The sequence below is a fragment of the Euwallacea similis genome, chromosome 1 (assembly GCF_039881205.1).
Source record: "Euwallacea similis isolate ESF13 chromosome 1, ESF131.1, whole genome shotgun sequence".
Lineage (NCBI taxonomy): Eukaryota > Metazoa > Arthropoda > Insecta > Coleoptera > Curculionidae > Euwallacea > Euwallacea similis.
The window spans coordinates 3964153-3977645 of NC_089609.1; the positions used below are offsets into that span (position 1 = coordinate 3964153).

At 32.0% G+C, this 13493-nt stretch overlaps 1 protein-coding gene across 3 annotated transcripts in view; it reads left to right on the forward strand.

Moving 5' to 3' along the window:
- The first annotated feature begins 284 nt into the window (after positions 1-284).
- dimm (dimmed) overlaps positions 285-13493 on the forward strand; it is a 42608-nt gene continuing 29399 nt past the window's right edge. Inside the window, exon 1 of one of the 3 annotated variants that reach the window (XM_066400891.1) lies at positions 285-473. The gene's annotated coding sequence lies outside the window, so the exon portion shown is untranslated. Of the gene's footprint in view, positions 474-1384; positions 1718-8607; positions 8723-13493 lie in introns of those variants that run through there. The other 2 variants (XM_066400814.1, XM_066400958.1) reach the window with 2 other exon arrangements.

The window sequence follows — 13493 nt, forward strand, 5'->3', positions numbered from 1 at the left end:
ACTTTTACCTACTAAGTAATCTATGTTATTATATATATCATCTTGTTTTCGACATTACTAGGGCACAATGTGATATTGTCGGCAATTAAATTTTATTCTTTTTTTATTTATTACCCAAATTTTTACCCACGACTACAACTCAAATCATTTGTGAAATGCCTTTTTTTTCTCTAAATTTTAGTAATATTTAGGTTCACGAATTATTGTTATTACATTTCCATAAAACACACAAAAAGAAGATAGTTGAAATTCCTGAACAAGGCCAGTGCGAATCTGATACGATAAAGACAGACAAGTACGTTCTAGACTCCAGCTCGTCTGGTTAATTTCCGGCTTGATTTAATATTTTCATTAGAGACCATGTAAAATATTTTTTTAGTTTCTATTTTAATCTTTTTTTTTAATTTTTATTTTTAATAATGCGACATGGCCAAAGTTCCCGTGGCCCTTAGGGAACTTGCCTCCAGCTAGTGGTAAGTTCCATTGTTTTTTTTTCATAGCTCAAATTCTGATTATTATAATTTATATGACGCTGATGAAGATAATAAATATTAAATTCGAAAGCCGGGTAGCTTAAGAGCTTCCAAACTTTTTTCTCGTCGTCCACGACCGAAAACCCAAGATTTACAGTCTAACTAGTCGGTCAAGGCTACTTTCCTCCCACAGGCATAGAGACAATTTTTTCCTATCTTGCGTTTCAGTTCAGTGTGTTTTACAGACTTGTTCCCAGATATTCGCAGATAATACTATATATTTTAATATTATCCACTATTGGTAGTCAATGATGTATTATTCCTGAATATTGATTTACGCAGTTTCTTTTTAGATTTTATATACAGTGTGTTTGAAGTGTTGTGATTTTATTTCCAAGGGGTAATTAGCCACCTCAAAAGCGGCGATGAAACCAAAATAACATAATTAAATTCGCATAATAACTGATATATGATTTTTTAAACAATTTGTTTTTTTTATCTCCTTGTATTCATGAATTATTCATCAGGAATCTAACTACCACCAGTAGTTTTTCACATTTGTCATACTATGCCATCTGTTTTTCATTTATTAGTATTTAGGTTGGTGGTAATATTGCATGACTCCTTGATCACCTGATCTGACACCTCTTGATTTTTATTTAAAGTACCTTTCTATTATTATACAGTACTTATGTTATTTTGTTGTTTTCGATTTAGTCGACTTCCGAGATAATTAATCATCCCTTAAGAATAAAATCACACAATAAATTTATGTCTGAAGTATTTGCCTGCATTTAGTGATATCATATCACAATCTTAGCTCGACTTAATCAGTGCATTTCTATAAAAGCTCCAAATATATAAACATCCTCACTTAATGAAGCTAGCACTTGATAGCGAAAATTGCCAACATATCAAGCAATTTTGACACAGTATTATCAGGGGGCCCCAATAAAAGCCTTGGGGTACTCCAAACTACATATTACTTTGCGTCGACCCAGATTTTTGCTGGCAGGCCAGCAGCCATTCACCAACAACGTAACGGGAAAGCTCGGATTCTTTTTGAGACGGTTATTCAGTTTCACTGTTGATCGTACCGCGAGTGAGCGTACCGCGGGTACCGTACCATTACCGAAAATTGATTTGGCTGCATTGTTGGCGAACTAATTATTAGTGACTGTGACTAGTAGTGTACGTAAATGGAATTTGATTATTGAGGTTTATGAACTTCGATAGTTTGCTAGGTAAGGATTCCGATTACGACAAATAAACACATGTTATATATTTATTTTTGTTAAATATGACTATTAAAAACTCGAAAAAAGCAGCAGCAAAGATGTTGAATGATTTGTAGGTCAAAGATATGTATTTTTATCTGTTAACCTGCGACTATAGTTTATAAAAGTTGAACATTTGAAGATATGAGAAATTGTCGATTGATGGCTCACTAAAGATTCATTGTGGGTGAAAAAAAATTGAACTAGTTCCGAAAATGGTGCATCGTGACTGAGATAGAGGAAATGAGTGAGTTTTGGAATGTTATTCTTATGTCTTGGAGTGCGAATTTGTAATGTAGACACATCGTTGGAATCTGCTGAGAAAAATTTATAAAATTACTGAAAAGATATAAATAAAAAAGATTTTCTGCGATTTTTTAAAATTTTTATATTAAATGGAATACCCCAGAAGAAATCAAATGTCCTCTGAATGTTTTCTCCTTTTGACATATCTTTAATTATAAATTTCAAACGAATATCCCACGCAGTGCTACTGTGAACTGAATATTACAAATATTGTATATTTGAAACTTTTATAGAAATGCACTAATTAAGTTAGTAAACTACGAGTAGTAAGTAGTAAACTATGATTGTGATATATTAAGTGCAGGCAGAAAATTCACATGTGATTTTACTGTGTGATTTTATTTTTAAGGGGTGATTCACCACCTCAAAAGAAGTCGACTTAACTAAAAACAGGATAATAAATGTTGCATAATAAGAAAAAGACCCCTTAAATACAAATCGAGGGATGTCAGATCGGGTCACCGAAGAGGCCATGGAATAGTGTCACCAGGGTGACCACTAGTAACTGTCTCAAAGTTGACAAGAAAAATCCTTGACCTTCTTTCTCCAGAACTCTTTCTTTAAAATATTTTTTTTTAATCCTTTTATCTGTATGGCTTAGGATGGTGTCTATACTACAAATTTAATAAATGATCAATTTTGCTAATTTTTATAATTAGACTCTTGTTATTGCCAAGGAACGTCCCCGCCTGTCTAGGACTAAGGCAATTTACATAACAATTAATTAACGTTATAAATAGACATTGTAATTCGTTTTGTGTCTGCCAGAAGTTAAATGTTTCAAATTTCAAGTACGTATAATCAAAATATTGTAATCAAACTGATAGATCTATTTATGGCATTGAATCTCACCAAGTCTTATCATATGCCATGTCATTTTATCAGTCAGTGAAAATTGATTATTTCATAAATGTTCATATTCGCACGTCTTTATCTTGATTGCTATCTCAAATCTTTTGTTCCATAAAGGGGAATTATTATAAATCGACTTAGAGTATGTATTTTTTAAATTTATTTAAGTAAAAGATAGATTCGTTGAAAAATACAAAATGTGATTATTAAAAATGTATCAGATAATATTGCTAAGCGAAAAAATTAAAAAATATTATTAAAACGAAATATGCCTGTGGATGAACTTTTGATTTACATAGTTAAGATTTAGCTAGCAGTTTATCGTTTACCTATCAATTTTTCTAACTATTTGCGCACTGGCCATCCTAAAGTTAGACATAAAAACCTAAAATTTGTTGCATGAAATAAATAAGTTACTGTTGCCAGACAAATCTATCATTTTGAAGATTTGATGATAGCAATACATACGAATATATACGACAATTTTGAAAATTCAACTTTATTTAAATTTCGGGTCATGTTGGCCCTTAAAAATTTAAAAACTAAGACCACACCTAGTTTTAAAATTTAATTTAATTTTTTATTTAATAAATTTTAATTAATTTAATGTAAAATAAAAATATAATAATAAGGTACTAAAAAGGTAAACATTTTTTATTTTATGGCATCCATGTCTTCTCCCTAAACGACTTACTTCAAAATTTTGTTTTGAACTGATTTTTTTTCTTCCCTGTTTCGCTAGGAAAAATGACTTTATTGCTACAATCCAGGCGTTATCCAACTGCCCAGGCATACACGATCTTAATGGCGCGCATTGGAAACATGAATAGCACTTCTGTTAATGAAACGCTGCATTTTAAGTTATGTAGCAATATATTTCAATATAGCATGTGCAAATGACAGTCTACCATAAAAAAGTTCCCCAAATCCCTGATAAACCTTTACTATCGACTTTAAGCTTATAAAGTAATTACGATTCTAGCTAGTTTATCTGCAAAATTATATGTGGTCTCATTTATTGATATTCAATCCTTTTTTTTAATTAGCAATTGTAATTTTTTATATCAACTTTGTTTTTCCCCTGTATGAATAATAGATAGTGGCAGTGATAGAATTTGACAAATGAGTGAGGTTAGACATTCAGCTAATGTCAAATTTTTTGCCCGAAATTTCTAACCTCAATTATTTTTGTCAAACACGCAGAAACTGAGCATATTCCTAGTAAATTTGCTGAACTTCTAATCTAGCAAAACGATAATAGATTGCTTTAACATATGTATATGTACAGTCGAGTTACGCTACACTCTATTTTAATCGGAAAATTTAAAAACTCGACAAATCCACTTATACCCATCCGGAACGCCTAATCTGTTTCATTTATAACACATTCTTGCAGTATTGAAATCACTTAAAATGTTTTACAGATTACCTAGCGACCTAAGTAATCTGGACTGGTATGGCAGTAATCTGAATATAAGGATAATCAAATTTACTTTATTGACTTTCTTTCCACTCAATTCATCATGGAACAGTTTCAAATCATCTCAAATAGCCCTCATGGGTCTGATTTTCGTCTAGAGGGGTCTAAAGCTTGGTCCTCAAGGTGGAATAGTCCTGGACTGACTAGATTAACAAGTAGACGTTATTTTAACGTCATGAGCTATAGTATTGATCCATATTGAACATGGGAACTTTCCCTATAAATGTTTTGATTTTTGATAATCCGACATACGGTTTTATCAGCAAAAATGTTAACGATAGTTCAGCACGTGTCAATCCCATGATGATTAAGTACAACAATTTTATTGCATTACCTACTCATCCAAGATTATTTAAGTAAATTAACTAAGAAAAAGTTCATATATTTGGTATTTTACATATTTATTCTCTTTTGCAGATAAACAGAGGTTGTTTCATGTATTGTTTTGTCGGGCTTAACTAATGCTTAGTTAGACCAGTAGAGTTTACTTTTGTCGGTCGTAAATTACAACTAGAGCCAATAAATCCTATGCCGAAGCTGTCAGCTAAACCAAGAGTGCCTTTATTATAATGACTTAAATAGCTTGCTAAGATATAACTGAAAAGTAATAGCTTTGAGTACAATACATATTTATTTCATTCCGAGGCTCAAAGCGTGCGATTCTGCAATCATCAAATGTATCTTTACAGCCATATTTCCTTGCAACTTTCATTCTTTTACATCAAAGTTACCGCATGTGTAGATAGTTACAATGCTCAGGCATAAGTAATCTTTGATGATGCTGAGCCTAAATAAATCCACCTGTGTGAATCGTGTAATAATCATTTACGTAACTCGTGAGGTATAAGCGTCATTACCCATGATAAATGAGTGAATATGCCTCATCTCGTGTGAATGAATATTTTGTCTTTCATAAAAAAAATCGCCGATTTAGAGTTCTTTGGGTTGTGAAATTAATTGTAATTGCAATTAAAATTTCCTGAAATTAGCTATATTATCGTAAAATATTGTGCGTGTCAGCTATTATTATCTTCAATTAAAGTCTTCTTTTTAATTACTTATAAGTCATATTTGCCTTAAACATGAAAGCCATCCACCTCCAGCCTCCTCTGTCGGAAATTTAAATTGCTTCAGGCTAGCGAGGGTTATAATACAGAACTTATCTCCCGCCGGACTATAAACAAACATTATACAGCGATCTTAGCCACATTACCCCTGAACATTAAATTGGCATATTCAAATTCAGGTACAGCCTCGGTTAGTATTTAATGGTATTTAACACACTCCCTGATTTTTCAAACTGATGTAGTTATTATGTCTTAATTGGCATTTAGTGGTTGCTCAAATGATTGCACCACGTGAAATTCCTATGTAGCATTGTCACTGTTAAAGAGGCGCGGTTCCGGTTTGGTATAACACCGAGAAAGGTTCGTATATTTCGGCAATACCTGATTTTGCAAAGAGTTTGACTATCTGAATTGAATGCTAAAATAATTTTCTAACTTCCAAGTACATAATGGCATATTATAATATTAGTGCAGAAGTAGGCCTTTAAAGCATGCGCGATGTATTGCAGAACATGATGCTTAATGCTCAGTACATACTTCATTACAGGAATGAGCAAAAATTTTACAGCCATTGGATGCTTTTAGGCAGGAAGAAGTGCTTTGAACTAGTCAAAGTGTTGAGAGCTCCCGAAATTGGAATTTCCATAATATTGCCTTCCTAGTAACCATCATAAATCGTGTTTTATACACGCTGCAGCATGAATAAAACTTCGAGTGTGATGCATTCATAATGAAAAAAAAATCTTATTATACACGTAAATCAACAATTCGACGGCCTTATGAAAGAATTTTATAGATTTGGCATTTTAACAACTATGCGAACCACCTTTCACTTTATGCTTGACGACCAATCAATGCTACCACATAATTACTTCCTGGGTTAATTTTGTTATTATCATATTTAAACGTGCATATAGAAAGCAAACAATATATAGCCTAATAAGCATGTGGCTGCAAAATTATCTATGAGCAAAAAAAAAAGAAAAATGTTAAAGGATTGTTTGCATATCTACATGTTGGAATAAATAGAATTATAATATGATTGGAATGAGTTTTTCTTGCATACGTACGTACACAAAGCAAGTGACAATGGTCTCACTTCCAGATTGTACGGGGCCTTTTCATTAAGTCCTTTACTAAGCTTTGGTCCAGGTTGTCATGTAAGAATTTTAAACTGAGTTCATTATAGTAAAAAGTATAGAATACACACTCTGGAAACGATATAAAATATACAGGGTTATTTTTAAGTTGATCTTTTCTTTTTAACAGAAGATAAAAGTCAAAAAAATAAGCGTTTTTTTTATTTATTACTTTTTCCAAATATCAAAATTAACGGAGATACCGGCTTTTACAACATTTTTCCAAATAAATCAATTGGCTGAAATGATCCAGTAGCATGGCCTCCAAGATCACCAGACCTCACTCCATGTGATTTATTTTTGTGGGGTTACATGAAATCTTTAGTTTTTAAAACTCCGGTAAATACAAGGGATGAATTGATTGCGCGCATAGGAGAGGTTGCAACAGAAATTAGAGGCAAACGAATTTCGATACCTCGCGCGATGACCAAACAGTGGTTACGTCGCGCTGAACGCTGTGTACGAGTGAATGGTCATCATTTTCAACATACTATTCAAGTAACATTAAGTTTAGTTTAATTGTTGTTAAACAATTTTAGTTTTTAATTATAAACTTTAAGAGCCTGTATCTCCGTTAGTTTTGATATTTGGAAAAAATGGCAAATAAAAAAAACTCTTATTTTTTTGACATTTATCTTCTGTTAAAAGGAAAAAATCAACTTAGAAATCACTTTGTATAAAAATTTTAAAAATGTATAAAATTAGACGCACCTAAAAACAGATTTTTTTATACCTTAAGGCAAAACCTTGTAGTGTTAATGTGACAACTTTCATGTCTGGATTTCTTTATGGTGTGTGCAGTAGCACTGCAAGTCAAATATCTGTCTTTTGCTTCATTATACAAGAATATTCATGGAAATAAATCAGATATGAAACTTTAAAAAAAAAATTCCCTTTTGGGTGATTGATGTCATGTTACGAGACCTGGCGTCCCAATAGCCCAAAATTCTGCATTTGCTAACTGGATACATTTGCTAATTGGATTTCCAGAGTTTTTACATTTTTCTAACAAATATACAAAAAGCATTTTGGCAATGATTTAAATTTTCCATCATGTGGTTGGTGCTCCAAAAATGTAACTTTTTCCTCATTTTTTGTCCTCTGTTGTCTCCCTATTGAATAAAAAATAGAGGCCTCCTTTCTCCAGTGTGAAATAAATTTGACTTTACTAAGCTAGACCCTCATATACTTTAATACCCATAAGAAGTAAACATCGATGTTATTGTAATGTTAAGTAATTGCTTATGAGTAATCATGACATACGAGGGTCGCGCTTAACGTTCATTTGACAATGGATCAAGTGGGCCTGAATTCACTAAATCAATGAGCATGTATCATTAGAAGTAGGTATTTTCAAATTAAAAACTGCATTTTCAATATGACCTTTCAAGATGTTTTCTTTCATTCATTAGTTCGATAACAAATATTTATCTAACACTCCACACTGCATTTTCATGTTGGTTTATTTGTTAATCAACCAGCAAGTCTGACGAGGAAATTATCCGAATTCTTTTTAAACGATATGTTCCAAGAAGGCCTCCGGCTTTTTCAGTATGGTAATTTTCCAAGGTAAACATACTTAAAAAAAATTTATTAATAGAAATATTGTTGACCACGAAATTGGTGATTAAATTCAATCATGAGTTTTGGGTTCCTGGCTCTTAGCTTACAGCCATAATCATGTGAACTCTGAAGTATAATTCTAAGTGTAATATTGGTTTAATATCTTAACATGCAGCTTTTTATTAGAGTTGATTACCAGGGAATTAGTAGGAAAATTAGAAAGATAACATTGATGATGGCTTCTTACTGTAATGTGCAGTTTTTAATCGCTTAACGTAACATCTAATCCTACGGGTTTTTGAAAGATTGCTGTCGGTATTATCAGTATAAAGCATTATTATAGCACACATTATTTTGATAACAAATTGTAATGTATTATTATTTGGTAAATATTCGTCGATTTAATATTAGAAACATTTTACATCGTCAGTTTTATAATACTCGGGTTCGAGGGCTATCAGCTCACCACGCCAGTTTAAATTGGTTTGTTTTCACTGGAATTGTTTAGCTTGGTGACTGTTATGTTTCAATAATACCAAAAGTATCCTTTAATATTTCAATTGGGGTAAGACTTAGTTTTTAACGAAGGCACGTTCAGCCATTCTGCCAATATTTTTTATTTTTAATACCGAAGGCTGAAAAAAGCTTTTAAACTTTATACTATTCCCCACCAGCATTGCCCCCAATTATTTGCACATCATCGTTATTGAAGCATCATTTTCTGTTTATTTTTGCTTAATTTTTTGCACTATTTGTGCAATGTTGCTTGGACAATATTTTTGATACCTAGAGCACCTTAGGAATGGCCAAAGCATCATTATGGATGTTTCAGTAGCAACAATTTTTTTCGCTTTTACTGCCGCATCTAGATTTTTTGCGAATCATCTAGAAAGCTCCCCAATTGTGATAACCGGAAACTTATATTTAATATTTATAAGAAAGACCAATGCAGTCAGTGCTCGTAGATTAGATTCATTCAGATTGAAAATCCGGATCCTTATCTGTCAGGACTGATTTTACGACAAAATATCGGAATTGTCCTTTTCATTCAATGTACCTCAAAAATAATGTTATTTAAAAAAAAATTAATCATGACGTCACATCTTTCACAGGTATCAATAGAAATGTACTTCAGTGTTGTCAAATTCAAAGTACCGTCAAGGTGGCATTTAAACTGACGTGTTTCTGAATTTTGCCAAAAACTAGTTATTTAAGAAAATGTTCGGGTATTTTCAGATTTTTCGACACACTGTATCAAGACTAGGAAGATATTGGAAGCTCAATCCAAAATATGACTATGTACAATCTATTTACAACAGTTATATTATTACGTTGGTAGTGAGTGAACGTGTTGAATGTGTCAAGTCATCAGTATTAAAACCAATGATCCGTGTCATTCATAATGCCAGTAAAATATCATAAGTTGATACTTGCTTAACTGCATAATCCTCGATTGTACTCGTCAATGTACATAGGCCCCTGTCTTATAATTGAATCAATCGATCTTTGCAAGCGCCTCATATAAAGTGTGAACCTAGTAAACACAGCCATTTAATATTTGTTTCCATTCGGCAGTATTATTAAATGTTCCTACGTCACGTATGTCTGAGAGCTTTAAGATATTCCTCTCAGGTCTAAATGATGCAAATGGCAACGGAGATTTGTTGGCCTTTGTGGGTCCACCGTCACATTTTCAATCCATTAACACCGTTGTCGACAGAGAACCAAAAAAATAAAAAGTGCTTTTCCAGGGAGAAAATGTGATTTGAAAAATCGTACATGTATTAGCGCGCAATATGGCAACCATTAAACATAATAATCAATAATAGATTCTGGGTCGGTTATTTGAAATGACAAGTGATCTCACCGCATGAATATTAATGGTGGCGTGTTGATGACGTGCACGCAAAGATCCGCAGCTTCTACTATACCTATCTCATTCAGATTCTCGTCAATGACGATTTAAAAATAGAAAATTGCATTACTGCCTCAAATAAACTTGAGTTATGGTCCTGCAATAAAACCATCCATCAATTTATTAAAATAATACCTATGGAATTCCTCATAAAATCCAGGTAAATTAAAGATATCAGTAATAAAACTTTATCTCTGATAGGAACCGAAATAACACTTTTAGGGATCAATATTGTACTGACTGTTATTTTTTGTGGAAGATTATCATGCATACGTTGCCAATGCAAACATACGCATGGTAATGACGTTTGTATGAGAATTAGTTAAAGATATAATATTTAATAATTAGTTTAAGAATAATAAGCGATTTTTTATATATCGTGAATATCCCTCTATTAGGTACCTACGTATTTACCAAATCAGAAATCAATGTAAAGTACCAGGTCGTCGAATCTACCATAAAAACAACTATGGATTTCTGAAAATCCGAGGACTTACATTCATGGGATTTTACATGTTTAAAAAAATAACCGGATTTTATAATGCAAATCAAGCTATTAATAACCCGTGTGTTTGTGTTTAAAAGTGATATTAATAATATGCTAAATCAACATTAAACAGTGGGTCCAAATATTGTTGAAACCTCTTGAATGTCTTGAAGTGTCTGATTAATTGGGTATCAGTTGACTTCAAACAGCATAAATGTTGCACAAATGAGTATTTTTAAAAATTTTATCAGTCTTTGCCAACGAAGCGTGAGGTGGCATTATACAGGGTGTTCGGTTGGCCGTAGTTAGCGTTGCCAAAACAACAAATTACTAATGAACTAATTAGATAAAAAAATACTAAAAAGAATGAATAAAAGAAATTAAAAAGTAAAAGGCGTCTGCTTGGTTACTTCGATTCATTTTATCCCTTGGTTAAAAAAATCTAACTACGATTTCTCCATCAGAAAACCACTTAAACAAATCACTTTCATCGTTTCATCGAACGTGATAATTATTGTTTAAGAAAATAAATATTTGGTGGCGCCAATATCTAAGTTCATCTGGCCTAGAAGACACTTGCGCATATGTTCCAAATAGCATGGTCGATTGCATGCCAAATTGCATGGATGAAATACAGCGAAACTTAAGTATGCTATCAAACTCTTTATTTTTACATTTTTCCACACAATCTACAAGGTGAGACAGTGACTTGAATTCCATCCAGCATCACAGCTTGAAATGCTCAATTGCCACTTTAGCAATGAAGTGAAAGTTATTTTACCCCACTGTGCAAAAACAAGAGACCCCAAATCAGCACTTTCAGCAAAATCGAATATTGCCATTGTCAATTAGTTACTATCCTCTAGCTAACTAATTTTTGATGAGTTAACTAAAGCGTTCTCTAACCCGAGAAATGCTTAGCATCAACTAATTCTAGGTCTGTTATTATGTGGAATGCATAAAAATCGATTAAATGGAACAAAAGTATTACACATTTGTGAAATTTAGTAGTTTTTGCAACATAAACGATAATGGCATTTTGATAAGCAGTAAAGATAACAAACAATGTTCAATAATAAGCGATTGCCTTACTTCAATATTTATGGGTTATTTGTTCTGCAAAATAGGTTTTGTCAAAATTTGGGGCGTCAGCACGTAATATTAATTAATAACACATAAATTTACTATTAAATATACAAAATTGCAGTCAATAAATTAAATATTAATGCATCCTATCCAGTATTCTGTGATTCCCATATCCGCAAGATCTCTTGAATTAAAAAAGAGAATTTCTTCACTGCAGTTTTACCTACATTTCGCAAGTAATTTTTTTATCGACTTGAGAATGCCAAAGTCTCAAGTTGAACAAATACCCATGGAGTATATTTAAATTAAGAAAATACTTAGACACACTACTCTAATCAATCTGTCGCTTCAAATTAATGTTTCAGTACTTCCGGCTTGTCCTATATTCTTAAATGAAATGAATCCACTTTTTCTGCGGAGCATTCATTTAAATCGCATATGTAAGTTAGTAAAATTTAAAAATTAAAATTCTGTTTTCACCAACCCACTTTATTATACCTACGAGCATTTACTTAATGAATGGATTTGAACCATGGCTGGAACACAATCCACAAAATATGTATTTCTCTAGGGAGATACTTTTAACTTAATATAAAAAACAATAATGGAAATTAATGTGATCTCATTAGTTCTTCTTCTAAATATTTATTTATTTAAATAAAAGATGACGAGATAGTATACCTATTTTCAGTAGGCTTAACTCCCTGATTTTAATTTAATTTTGCGCAATATATATTAAATAGCCATAAATAACCTTTTGTTTGCTTAGTTATTCGATATTTTTTAAACCGCATTTCTTGTGCTGAAACTGACTGAACTAATCGCTTATTCCGATTTTAGTTAGTTAATTAATTTTTATTTATTAATGTTAATGAATGAATTAATAATTAATTACTTATTTAGACTTTAATTCAATTACTAAATATTCTTAATCGGGATACCAATATATTGTTAAAGCAGATAAATCTAATCTGGATTCATAGAAGTATAAATCCTTTGATACAAGATGCTACCAGTTTTGGAGCAAAATAATGCAAAAAAAAACAAAAATTATCAAAGCGAAGGTAAAAATGTTTTTCCTGTTTCGTTAGAAAAATTGGGAGTAATTAACAACTGATTTGTCATGCACGCTCTCCGGACTTTTTCAATGGCTTCTCTTCCAAGGGAAAATATAACATCTAAAAACCTTATTAGGAGACGTTCACAACAGTTCCTCACTTATACAGGGTGACATATTTAACTGGATTAAATTCGATATCTCGTTTAGCATTGGTTTTCTAAAGAAACAAAAAATTTGGGTTCTATTTTTTAGAATTGAGACTTTCTTGTGGTATCGAATTGAACAGTTTCTACCCTATTTGAAGGTAGAAATTACCCTCAATATTTTCTTCCAAATGTAAAAATATATATTATGATAACTCATTAAAAAGGGCATAAAAAAGGAATAAAATGACACTAATGTAATTAATTCTTTTACTGTAAGAATTGTTGGAAATGTTGACCATTTTTTTCCTGGCATAGCCCTAACCTAGAATAAAATTCATTTTTTACATTACGTAGTACTTCGGGATTATTTGTTGGATACCGTGAATTAATTTTTGTTTTAGATCTTCTAAATTTTTAGGATTTGTTGAGTAAACCTTAGTTTTCAGGCGACCTCAAAGAAAATAATCCAAAGGATTAAGATCTGGCAATCTTGGTGGCCATTCAATTGTACCCCTCCTTCCTATTCAACGGCTTAAAAATACTTCATTCAAATATTGTCAAACATTATGGGCGCAATGAGGTGGAGTATCGTCCTGCTGAAACCATATTTGATCATCATGAAGGTCTGCTTCTGCATGATGA